Source organism: Zalophus californianus, chromosome 6 (genome assembly GCF_009762305.2).
Source record: "Zalophus californianus isolate mZalCal1 chromosome 6, mZalCal1.pri.v2, whole genome shotgun sequence".
NCBI classification, from domain to species: domain Eukaryota; kingdom Metazoa; phylum Chordata; class Mammalia; order Carnivora; family Otariidae; genus Zalophus; species Zalophus californianus.
This window is the reverse complement of record NC_045600.1, coordinates 53910261-53924277: the sequence shown is the minus strand read 5'-3', so window position 1 is coordinate 53924277 and position 14017 is coordinate 53910261.

Genomic DNA, 14017 nt, shown 5'->3' with positions numbered 1-14017 from the left:
GTCTTAGTAATTTTTTGGATCTGACTCCAAATGTAAGGGCAATAAAAACAAAATAAACAAATGAGACTATTTCAAACTAAAAAAGTTTGCACAGTGAAGGAAATCATCAACAAAACAAAATAGCAACTTACTGAATGGGAAGAGACATTGGTAAGTCATATATTAACTCTCATAAGAGTTAATATCTAAAATATGTAAAGAACTCATATAACTCAATAACAAAACAAAAATTCAGATTAAAAAATGAGCAGAGGATCTGAAAAGACATTTCTTTAGGAAGACATGCAGATGGCCAATAGGCACATGAAAAGATGTTCAAAATCACTAATCATTAGGGAAATGCAAATCAAACAATGTGATATCATCTTACCCCTGTCAAAATGGCTATTATCAAAAAGAACACAAAATAACAAGTGTTGGTAAGGATATGCTAAAAGGGAACCCTCAAGCACTATTGGTAAGAATGTAAATTGGTGTAGCCACAATGGAAAAGAGTTTGGCTGTTTCTCAAAAAGTTAAAAATAGAGCTACTATATGATCCAGCAATTCCACTACTGGGTATCTATATGAAGAAAACAAAAACATTAATTTGAAAAAAAATATGCAATTTTATGCTCATTGGGCAGTATTATTTACAATAGCCAAGATATGGAAACAACCTGTGTCCATCCATGGATAAATGAATAATGGAGATGTGATATATGTACAATGGAATACTACTCAGCCATAAAAAGAATGACATCTTACCATTTGCAACATGGATGAAACCTGAAGATACTATGCTAAGTGAAATAAGTCAGATAAAGATAAATACTACATGATTTCACTTAGAGGTAGAATCTAAAAAAAAAAAAAACAACAAATAAAACAAAATAAAATAATGAACAAACTAAACAAAAGCCAGACTCACTGATGCAGAGTACAGATTAGTTTTCAGAGGGGAGAGGATTAGGAGATAGAAGGTATAAATTTCTAGTTTAAATAATTAAGTCATGAGCATGTAATGTGGGAATATAGTCAGTAACATTATATTACCTTTGTAAGGTGACATGGCAACTGGACTTACTGTGGTGGCCACTTTGCAATGTATACAAATGTCAAATCATTATGATGTACACCTGAAACTAATGGGGAAAGGGTATAAAGTTCCATGCTTTCTCTGGAACATCACCCTCCCAGCACCTCCATATGTTCACCAACCAGGAAGCTCTCTGAGACCCTTTTAATGAAGGCTTCATTACATAGGTATAATTAATCAAATCATTGGCAATGGATAATTAATTCAATCTCCAGCCCCTCTTCCTCAGCTCCTAGCCAGAGTTCCTAAAACCATTATAATTTCCTGAATGATAAGGCTGATAGGAGCATCTTCTGTTATATATTTTTTTTTCACCAGCAGCTCCTAAAACAGTTCCAGAGCAATAAAGATGAAAAGAGAATCTTTTGATCTTTTGTTAATCATTACAAATCCCTTCCAGCCACACCTGAATTTATGTTAATGGAGTGACTTCTGGAAAGCCCCTAAAGATGGGGTACTGATAGAGACCATCTGTAGAGACTACTTCAACCCACAGTCCTGGACCACATATTCTTCTCAAGCTAACATGGAATGTTTACCAAGATAGATCACACTCTGAGCCATAAAGCACACCTAAACAAATATTAAAAAATAGGAATTATATGAATATATGCTCTCAGACCACAATGGAATAGAGTAAGATAAAATTCAATAACATAAAGCTGTAAAATTCCAAAATATTTAGAGACTAAAAAATACACTTCTAAATAACAGGTGTGCTGACAAAGAAATCACAAAAGAATTTTTCAAATATTTTGAAAAAATTGAAAAGACAGTGTATGAAACTGTGGAATGCAATGAGGGCAGTGCTTAGAGGGAAATTCATAACATTGCACACATTATTAGAAAAGAAGAAAGATCTAAAATCAATAATGTAAGCTTCTATATTAGCAAGCTAGAGAAAGAAGGGCAAGTTAAGCCTAATGCAAGCAGAAAAATGAAATAATCAAATTTAGAGCAGAAGTAAATCAAATTGAAAACCAAAAATCAATGAAGTTGGTTCTTTGGCAAGATCAATGCAATTAAAAACAAAAATAAAATGCTAGCCAGGCAAAAAAAAAAAAAAAAAGAAAAAAGAAAAAAGTGAAGAGACAAAAATTACCTATCCCCAAATGAGAAAGGGTCCATTATGATTGATCCCACATACATTTAAAAATAACAATAAAAGAATATAACAAACAACTCTATGCCCAGAAATGTATTATTAAATTTGAAAGCTAAAATTATAACACATTTAGAAGAAAATATAGGAGAAATCTTTATGGCTTTAACTTTGGCAAAATGTCTTAAATATGATAGCAAAAACACAGTACATTTAAAAAGTAATAAATTAGACACGACAAAAATTTTAAATGTTTCTCAAAATGTACCATTAAGAAGGTTAAAAAATGTTATGTAGGTTGAAAGAAAATATTTCTGCAAACCATACATCTGAAAACAGATTTCTTATCTTTAATACATTAAGAGTTCTTACAATCCATTAAAATTTGCAAAAAAATAAATGACATTTAGCCAAATAAGATATATATAAATCCTTATAAAATGTATAATTTGTACTTCTTATAAGATGCTCAACATCAGTTGTTTGGTCTATAACATAAAAGATTGACAACATATAATTCTGGCAAAGATGTGGAGAAATTGGAACCTTCATATATTGATAATGGCAGTGTAAAATGGTACATCTGCTTTAGAACAGAATTTGACAGTTCCTTAAAAATTTATACATATAGCTATTAAATTATTCAACTTTTCTACTCTTAGATATCTACCCCTAGAATATATAAAATTATATCCATACAATGACTTGTACATGAATATTCATTGTAACATAATCCATACAAGCTAAAAATAGGAAATAATCCATATGTTAGTTAACTAGTGAATAGATATATTTTTTATCCATACAAACAATTCAGCGATAAAAATGAATTACTAACATGCAACAACAGGGATAAACCTTAGAAACATGCTAAGTGAAAGAAGATCAAAAAAGACATTATTGGAAATTTCCACTAATATAAATGGTGTGAAATAAAACTTATTGATGTGTTTTTACAAACAATATTTTATCAAGGTCTTTCCATGAATGATACTTAAAATCAACTTCTTTGTTTCTACCTTTGTGATTCTTAAGAGAATTGATTATGTTACCCTCTGAAATTACTAACAGTTGTTCAATAGCTTCTGGGTTTCAGAAATAAGAAAATTCTCCATCATCTCCTGCTAAAAATCTGTTGACTAACAATTTGCTGAATCAAACACCTCTGAGAAGTATTTTTATGGTAGCAGTAACTAATGAATTAAATGTGATAATTTAATATCTAACCAAGCTAAATTCTAAGTATAAATGTATAACTGTAACATTTATTTAATATGTAATGAAATTACCAATATCATTTTTAAACATTCTGCAAATATCCTAATATTAATTTTTAATATAAAGTAACAGAATGGGCAATATAAAGACCAGAAGATTCCCAGCTATCTGATTTATTTAGCAAGTAAATGGACAGGTAGTTGAACAGCTTAGTATTTCTGAAGAGAAAATCATTTTACACAATGTTGAACTTAGATCAGAGTAAAAGTGAATAGGATAAATTCCTGAGTGTCTCTAGAGATAGGATAAACACCAGAGATTGTCTCCTTCTGAGAGCAGAATATTGGGGTGAGAAGGTCATAGTGATCAAGCCCCATCAGGTGATTGACTATTAAATTCAATAGCCTCTGCAGTTTTCTTATCGACTTCCCAGTTCTCTATTAAGGAAATGTCTCAAGGGAGAGAGACAAATAAACCACAAGGAAAGTGACTTGAAATAAAGCCAGCTCCAAAAATAAGTTTTCAGTTACCAATGAATCTTAAAATTAAAAAAAGGTAATACAAAATAAAAAGAGATTATACAAAATATGAGCAAGTTTAGTGTTGCTTAAAATCATTATAAATGCATATGTATATATACATATATACACATGCACACACACATCCAGGACTATAAATTTAACATCAGTGGAAATGTATTTGTGTGAAGGAAAAATGTGTTTAGAAGAGTCACTATCTAATTTGACTCCCACTGAATAATTTACAGTAGTATAGAAACAGCCTCATGATGGGAAAATAATCTAGACAGAAATTCCCAGCTCTTTCATTTGCAACCCTTATATCCCTAAATTTTATTTGGAAATACATAAGCACACTATTTATGGTATGAATGATACATTATTCAAATTTTCAATGTCATGGAATATCTGAAAGAGGGATTCCAACATTCTAGGAAACAAAATAACTCTAAATTGTTCTATTCTCGCTCATCTCCATCATAAAGATTACACAGTATTGAAAAAGCACTCTCAAATGGGAAAAAAGTTTTGGTTTTTATCATTTTGTGCATTTAAGAGTTATTGTCATATAATCTAAAATTAAATTTTTGTACACTTAATAATATAAAGTGTATAAGTTGGATATTGACACATTATTATCAGTGGCTTAATTTCTAAAGGGAGCTGTTTAATAAATTCATTACACTTGAAGATAATCTAAGAAACTATACTAAAATATGACCAGCTGTCAGTAGATTTGCAGTTGTCTGTTACTATAGGTTCATTGTATTTTTAAAAAGTGTATCCTGTATAGCTCTTGGCTCCCTCTAACTTTTTCACTGCTCACTTTACACAATTGCTTATGATGATGATTTTTCATTTATAGTTACACTCCATGTGCATATAGTAATCCAGTTGCAAACATTTTGATACAATATTTTGAAATCCAGATTTTCTATTTGAGGAAATAGTTGTAAATGTAGGTTCCTGTAATGAAATAAACTTTTGATAATAATTTTAAACAATGAAATTAATACAAGAGTGTGAATAAAACATTTATAATTACTGGAAAATGTGAATGACTTTTACATCCACAATTTTGAGCAAAAGTTGCCAGATTACATCATATATGATTTATGTCTATTGAAAAATGTCTGTGTTTTTCAGTGAAGTCTTGTGAAGTCTTATAGTCTTGTGAAGTCTCTGAGGACTCATCTGTGAGCTTGGTAGGCTTGGAAGCCCTAGGGGCCTCTTATCTACACAGTGGTCATAGTGGTGGAATTGTACAGATACAGAAGTGTGAGGGTCCACGCAGGGAGCACCTTGGCTCTTCTCAGCCCCAGCTTTTGATTTAAAAGGGGTTTATAAAGCTGACTACTTTGAATGAAGCTATTCTACTGGGTAGAGGTCAGCATCATCACCTTAAGCTCACTAATTCCTCCATCTTGTGCCACCACTTTTTGCTACCAGCTTTCATTCCAATTGTTTTGTGCCGTTCACATTCTTTTTAGGAAGGTTAGTTACAAATATTCAGGGGGTATGTTCAAAGTGTCAAAATTCAGAGAGCCCTGCATTTGATGCATGCTCTTCTATGCATGCACATTTAATAAAGTTAAAAAAATCAAGTAACCAAGAATAAATCTATTTAATGACTTCTAAGATCTCTACACCAAAATCTATAAATCATTTTGAGAGAAATTAAAAAAATGTCAAAGTAAATGGAGGGTCGTACAATGGGCATGGCTTAGAAGACAGTAATGGAAAGATGCCAATTCTCTCCAAATTGACATTCCACCCTATAAAAATCTTAGCACATTTTTCTATTGAAAGTGACAGGCTGATTTGTGTAGAAATGCAAAAGTCTCAGAATAGACAAGGCAATAAAACCTAAGCACTTCTAGATGTTAGAAAACTATAAAATGAAAAGTGTGGATTTGACACAAAAACAGAAAAATAGACAAATGGAACAGAATAGATATCATAGAAAAAAGGTATAACTACATACTCAGTCTTGATATGTTGCAATGCTAACAACAGATCAGAAAAAAATATAGATTTGCTAAACAATAAAAATAGTTTTTTAAAAATTAGTCTTCCTTTCCCATTTAAAGATACATAACTTAAAGTATGATAACTTAAAATAGGATTGTCTATGTTATAATTTGAAAATGGAAATTTGCATTACATCACAACTATGTGAGAACATGCTTTGATTCAGTGCTCAATTTACATCATTTTTGTACTGAGGTTAGTTTCTGATGCAGAGCTAAATTATTCTAGTATTTTTTAAAATAGTTTTTTAGTCATTTATAGCAGACAGTTGTTTCTTCAATTCAGAATAACCCAGATTATGACTTTAATTTCTTACTCTGCTGAATTGAAAGTAACTTTAATTTGATGAGATGAGTGATGAAAAAAATAAATACACAAGGCAGGTTTATCAGTTATTTGATACTCCATTATATCTGAAATTTATAGTTTCAAGGAGTATCATAGATTATGTAGCCAATCACTCCCTAAATAGTGATTTTTATTGTATATTTTTGTAGAATACTTGGGAAATTCTTTACCCCAAGTTTCCTCAATATTCCTTAATGCTACTTTTGACATCTCTGTTACCAGAAATTGTATGTTGAATTAAAGAAAGACTACTTTACCTTATAATACTTTCTTAGACCTTCAGATATGAACAAGATTAAGCTGATTTTTGTGTCAAGTTTTGCTTTGAAGCAGGCCCAGAAAGTTTTTTCAGCAAAATGATCTTATTTTCAGTGTGGTTTGTGACAATATATGACAATTTTCCAACTTCTAACTGAATCAAATTACTCTATTTTAGTTTTCCCCAACTGGCCAGTTTTTTTTTTTTTTTTTTCCCCTCTTCAACAGATTTGTTCTTTTCAGTATTCTTACTGCAGGCCAAGTGGTAATTTTATTTAAAGAGATACTACTAAAATGTTAAGCCAACAGAACTATATTTTCACCATGGAAGAGCTCGTTGCTTTTAATTTATGGCTAGTAAGGGCTCTGTAAAACAGAATAAATGACTCGATTAATCCACAATTTTAAAATGAACTTAAATGGCAATTAAACATTTATGTGTACTATGGGTTTTCATCATGAAAGTGGCTCTAAAGAGATGGTGTCACAATGACCTCCCCTAACTTTGTCCTTAAATTGATAGAAATTTTCAAGTGTATTTATTTATCGTTTTATGCTTTTTTACGGTTTCACTGAAGCCAGACTTACTGGAAATAGCTAATTTGCCTGTCAGATACCTAAAATAGCAGTAACTGACCTTACTAAGCAGAATGTCTATCACATCCTAGTCATAGAAATAATATGTGAAATGATGTAGAATTTTGGAAGAAAGTCTGATAATTTGAGTAATAAGTTTGATACCATATATACAAATGTATGGGGAGAATGAGAGAGGAACAAGAGCTAAAGTTTCATGGGTCCAAATCATTAAAGAACTTCTTGATGTGCCGTTCTAAGAAATGTAGACATCTTCTATCAGCAGTAGAGACCTATCTGAGACTTCTACTAGGGAAACAAATTCACCAGATTATAATTTCTGAAAGATAATTCGTGGAGTTGTAAAGAATGGAAGTCAGCTCTTCATAACGAAATTTGTGTACTGAAAGACTGCTGATTACTATCTGTACCCTGTTCATCTATTTTTTTTTCCAGGAAATAACTATAGAGTCTGTACATAATTATTTACCACCTCTGCATGCCTAAATACAATTAAAATACCTAAGTCTTGGGCATCTGGGTGGCTCAGTCAGTTAAGCCTCTGCCTTTGGCTCAGGTCATTATCTCAGGGTTCTGGAATCTAGCCCTGCATCCAGCTCCCTGCTCAGTAGGGAGTCTGCTTCTCCCTCTCCCTCTGCCCTCCTCCTGCTCAAGCTCTCTCTCTCTCTTTCACGTGTTCTCTCTCTCTCAAATAAATAAAAATAAAATCTTTAAAAAATAAAAAATAAAATGCTTAATTATCCTAAGAAATTCATTTCATCTGTAAAATAGATCCAAATGGCATTTGCAACATTTGATAACATTATCTCCTCTTACAACCATGTTGTAGCAACTTCCTATACCATCTCAAGGGTAATTCCCTTTTATTTATTTATTTATTTAATTCTTTTTAAAGATTTTATTTATTTATTTGAGAGAGAGAGAATGAGAGAGAGAGCACAAGAGGGGGGAGGGTCAGAGGGAGAAGCAGACTCCCCGCTGAGCAGGAAGCCCGATGCGGGACTCGATCCCGGGACTCCAGGATCATGACCTTGAAGGCAGTCGCTTAACCAACTGAGCCACCCAGACGCCCAAGGGTAATTCCCTTTTAAACAATTTTTACACTTAGCTGAACTAATCCTCTTTATTCAGTTGATAAGGGGGGGATAAAAGGTCTATATATTTTCCTAGTAAAAGGTAGTAGTTGGCTCTACTGTGCCTCAGCAAGGGTATAGGATAACGGTCCGATCCTGGCTATGATTATAAATCAGCAGCGCTAGAGACACACAGCTGCAGTAAGTTCTCAAAGAAAAGCAGTGACATTTTATCTGACCCAGTATACTCCAATATGGCTAAAAGTTTCTCATTAGATGTGGCATAACAGATTAAAAAATATAAATAGCCTAATATAATAACCTTGTATATCATAATTAATGCTTTTGTTTTAGAAGAGAATTTTATATAATAGATAAATATCCACTCATCAAAGATATTTTGGCAATGGAAGCCTAGTGACTAAGAATCATGGAAAAGGTCAGAAAAAAAATATATATATATATATATTTTTGGTGTGAAAATTTGTCAGTCATTCTTAGCTCTTTAGCAATGCAAATCTCATTTTAGTGCATATATTTCTCCACTAAGTATCCATGTGTTCTCATTAAATAGTTTCACTTAATAAGATTTTGAAGTGTACACCTTAAAGGTAGTAATATCTGCCATAATCCTTGGAGGGTCTAAGTGATAATAGCTAATTATTACAACTGTGACAATCAGAATGTAGATAGTGCTGTAAAGTTTTTTTTTAATTATAGTAAAATATGTATAAGATTTATCATATAATGACTTTTAAGTGTACATTTCATTAGCAGTAAGTACCTTCCCATTGTTGTGCAATCATTACCACTATCTCCGAAACCCTTTCATTATCCCAAGTGGAAACTCATTAACCCATTAACTAATAATTCCCCATTCCTCTCTGGTAACCACCACTCTGCCCTGTGTCTCTACAAGTTTGATTATTTTAGGTATCTTATATAGGTGTAATGATAAAATATTTATTTTTTGTGTTGGCTTCTTTCACTTAGCATAATGTCTTCAAGATACTTCATGTTGTAGAATGGAGTAGAATTTCAGTCATTTTTAAATCTGAATAATATTCCATTGTATGTATATATTACATTTTGCTTATCCATTTACTCACTAATGGGCACTTAGGTGGTTTCTATCTTTTGGCTATTGTAAAGAGTGCTGCTGTGACCATTGGTATACCATTATCTGTTTAAGTCTCTGCTTTCATTTCTTGTAGGTACATAACACGAAGTGGAATTGCTGAATCATATGGTAGTGCAATGTTTAATTATTTTTGGAATTTCCACAGTGCTGCCTGATTTTATAGTCTCATCAGCAGTGCACATGGGTTCTAACTTCTTCACATCCTTGCCAATACTTCTTATTTTCTGTTGCCTATAGTAGCTACCTAATGGGTCTGTAGTGGTTTATTTTGGCTGCTTTAAAGTTTCTGATAGATGTATTTTCCCAAAACAAAAGCAGTAATATAAGTATTGAATATTTCCACAAAAGACCCTTTACACACCGAATGGTTCAAAAGATTATTTTGCTATGAGATACCACTCTGGGACTGCCATATCATACACAACTTCTTATAACCTCATTATAATACTCTCTTTATGAAGAAAAAAGTAAAAAGAGGAACTTTGTTGATTCTAATTTTCTTAATATTGCTTCAAAAGAGAGTATTTTACCATCAGTATTTCCCTACATGTTACCACTCTTAAGATGTATGCCACAGATATTATTTTAAGTGATTGTATCTTTAATATATTTTTATCTGTTGTGTAAGCACAGGTAACAGGTATAGCAACATCAGGGATTGGAGATAAATGAGAAATACTAAGACTTCCGAGTAATAAAAAGAGCCATCTGTGGCCCAGGAGGAGAGTAAAAGTATTAACTAGATGACTTCTAGGAGTGTCTTTCCTACTTAATGTAACCTACTATATAGCATAAAACATTGTGTTCTAATAAGAACACATAATAACCAGTAGCATATAAAATCTAGTATATATCAAAATATAGTGAGAATAAAATTTTCTGTGACAGGTGAGTAGATGTAATTTATCAGTACTTGTTTTGATAAAAATGCTATGAAGCCAATAAATCTAATATAGTTAGCATGGTAGTATCTTTAATTGAAAATATAAGAACCTAAACAACACTGTGTCAAAAGTATACATAAAGATAAATATAGTTTTTATTTTTTTAATTTACTTTTTTTTGAGGAGGGTTGACACACAATGTTACATTCATCTCAGGTGTACAACATTATGATTCAACATCTCTACATGTTATTCTATACTCACCACAAGTATAATTACCATCTGTCACCATACAGTCTATTACAATACCATTGACTATATTCTGTGTCCTGTACCTTTTATTCCCATGACTTATTCATTCCATAACTAGAAGCCTGTATTTCCCACACCCCTTCATCCATTTTGCCCATCCTCCACCCCCTTTAAAACAGATACTACATTTCTCAGTGAAAGACTTCAAGCCTGGATGACAAGAATAATGCCACAGGCACATCAGGAGAAAAAGATACTCATAAAAGAGATTCAGAAATAAGAAATCTGGAGTATATATTTTTATTGACTTTCATTAACTTTAGAGCCCTAGGATACTTACCTTTCAATATTCAGTTTCTAGATTTCTCAGTATCAAGTGTAATCTTTTTATTATAGTAAATCTAATTTATCATTACATTTTAAAAAGCCACGGTGAGAATTATTTGCAGTAAAAATTGTTTAAGTCTTTCTGAATCTTGGACTACAGTTTTGGAAAAGTGATTCATTTAAATAGCTCAGATATTATTCCCTTTAAGATTAGGTAAAATCTAATCAGTCTATTTTGTCTACAAGGAAATGTATACATATATATTTATATATAGTGAATTATAAATATAATAAAACATATAGGTATATCTATACATAGATACAGATATATACTCTCACAATCAAAGACCCTAGCTAGACATGTCAAAACATTGTGAGGCAGTTTTCTTACTAAATAGATATTTTGATAGATAATTTTACAAGAGAAAGGATCAAACTATATGCAAATATTTTTTACTTTTTGAGGATTTTGAGAACATAAATATTCTTTTCCTCTAACCACAAATACAGTTATATCATATGGATACATTCTATATAAAGTATTGAATCTACTGACATTTTCTGACTCTAGACAGACTTTGCCAGTAGAGCAAATATCTTACATGATCTTAATGGAAATTCTTTTTTTTTTTTAATTTTATTTATTTGAAAGAGAGAGACACAGAGAGTGCGTGCTTGCATGCGTGAGCAGGGGAAGGGCAAAGCGAGAGGGAGAGAGAGAATCTCAAGCAGACTCAGCGATGAGCTCAGAGCCTAGCACTGCTTGATCCCATGACCCTGAGATCATAACCAGAGCTGAAACCAAGAGTTTGATCCTCAACCAATTGGGCCACCCAGGCACCCCTTAATGGAAATTCTTAAAACAATACCACCTAGTGAAGCAAAGTAGAAAGAACCAGGAAAGATCACTTTTTTTTTTTAAGATTTTATTTATTTGATAGAGAGAGAGTGAGCGAGAGAGAGCACAAATTGGGGGAGGGGAAGAGGGAGAGGGACAAGCCAACTCCCAGCTGAGGGTGGAGCCCCAACAGGGCTTGAATCCAGGGCCCTGGGATCACGACCTGAGCCAACATCAGACACTTATCTGACTGAGCCACCCAGGTGCCCCAAAGATCCTTCATATGTTATCCACGACTTCCATTGTCAGCCAATATAAAATAATATAGGACAGATTCATCTCTTACCTAAAATAACTGAATATTCAGACAAAATATCTAAAACAACAATTTTCAAGACACTGAACATCAGGCAATGAAAGACAGTGATCCCTGATAAACAGGCAAAGACAAGGTGAGCCTTATGATTTCCTAAGCTTACTGCCTTGAGTTTCCAGATGGTAGTGTGGGGTTTGGGGTAAGAATCTAATCAGAGCAAGGGGACTTCCTGATTTAAGGAAGTGGAGTTGAGATTCTAGGAGATGAAGTTGTTTAGAATTTGTGGGATATGTATCAGAGAGGTGAGAGCTTCACAGAGAGAACTCTGGAGATTTGCACAGGTCCCCTTCAAGTATTCAACAGGATATTGATCAGCACATGAGCTTGAGAAAACCACTCAGTGTTTAGGGAAGAACTATCAAAAAGGATTAAAAGGAATAATGTCTGGCACTCACACAGGGCTGGAAAACTTCATAAATCATAGAATACTTGGTAGAGTACTCAGAATAATCTTGCCTTAATTGTAAAGAATAAAAAGCTCTAGACTAAACACTGATTTTTGTCTTGCCTAGCAAATCCTAAAAGCAGGGCCTAAAAGGATCTAACTCTTTCCAAGCATATTAAATACATCCCAGAAAAAAGCTCAAGAATATTTATAGGATTACAAAATATCCAGCATTCAACAAGGTAAAATATACATTTTTTTTTGAGATTTGATTTATTTATTTGTCAGAGAGAGAGGGGGAGAGAGAGAGAGCACAAGCAGGGGGAGCAGGAGAGGGAGAAGCAGGTTCCCTGCATAGCAAGGAGCCCCATGTGGGACTCGATCCCAGTATCCTGGGATCATGACCTGAGCTGAAAGCAGCTGCTTAACCGACTTAGCCACTCAGGCATCCCAAATATACATTGTTTTTTAATACAATATAAAATTACCACATTACCAAAGAAGCAGTAAAATATAATCCATAAAGAGTAGAAAAATCAATTAATCAAAATAGTCCAATAATTAATACAGATGTTAAGATTAACAATCACGGATTTAAAATAGCTGTTATAACTGTATTTCATATATTCAAAAAGATAATGAGGCATAGAAGATATAAATATGAAACAAGTTATGGTTTATGGAGATGAAAATTAAAACATATGTGATGAAAATCACACTAGATGAGATTAATGGTAGATAAGCAATAGAAACTATCCAAAATGAAACACAAAAAGAATAAAAAATTACTAAAAAAATGAACAGAGCTTCAACTGACTGCCAGAAAACTAGGAGCAATCAAATATATGTATAATAGGAATCCTCAAAGAAGATAGAGTGGAGGAAGTGAAAAATTATTTGAAGAAAATATGGCTGAAAACTTTTAAAACTTGATATAAATCATAAAGCAACAGATCCAATAGAGCAAAATATTTCAAGCATAAGAAACAAGACATATTATAATAAAATTGATCAAAGCCAGTGATAAAATCCTTAAAGCAACTGGGGGGAGGGCAGCCATGTACACACAGAAAAATAAAGTAAGTGTGACAACAAGTTTCTTATTAGAAATAATGTGAGAAAACAGTGGAGGAACATCTTTAAATCAATAGATAGATTGTCAACCTATATACTATAAATGAAAACACTATTTTTAAAGTAAAAAAGAAGGATTGTTCCAACTATACAAAAGCTAAAATAATTCATAACTAGTAGGCTCATACTACAAGAAATGTTAAGATATTCTTCTGCAAAGGAAAATTATGCCAAATGGAAATATGGATCTATACAAAGAAATGAAGAGCCACAACAGTATTCTCATTCATGTCAGGGTATTACAATTACATAATAGCCAAGAAACCAACACTGGTTTAGTTACTGATACTAATACATCAAATTTTTTATTCATAAATAAAACCCAACAACCGAACATCGCATAATTTTGAGCATACTATGGTGTTGGTGAGAAGGATCAAAGATGAAAAGGCTGATCATCTGAGTTGATTTAAAGGTAAAAGATATCAGAGAATTAAAAAAAAAGATTTCTTAAACA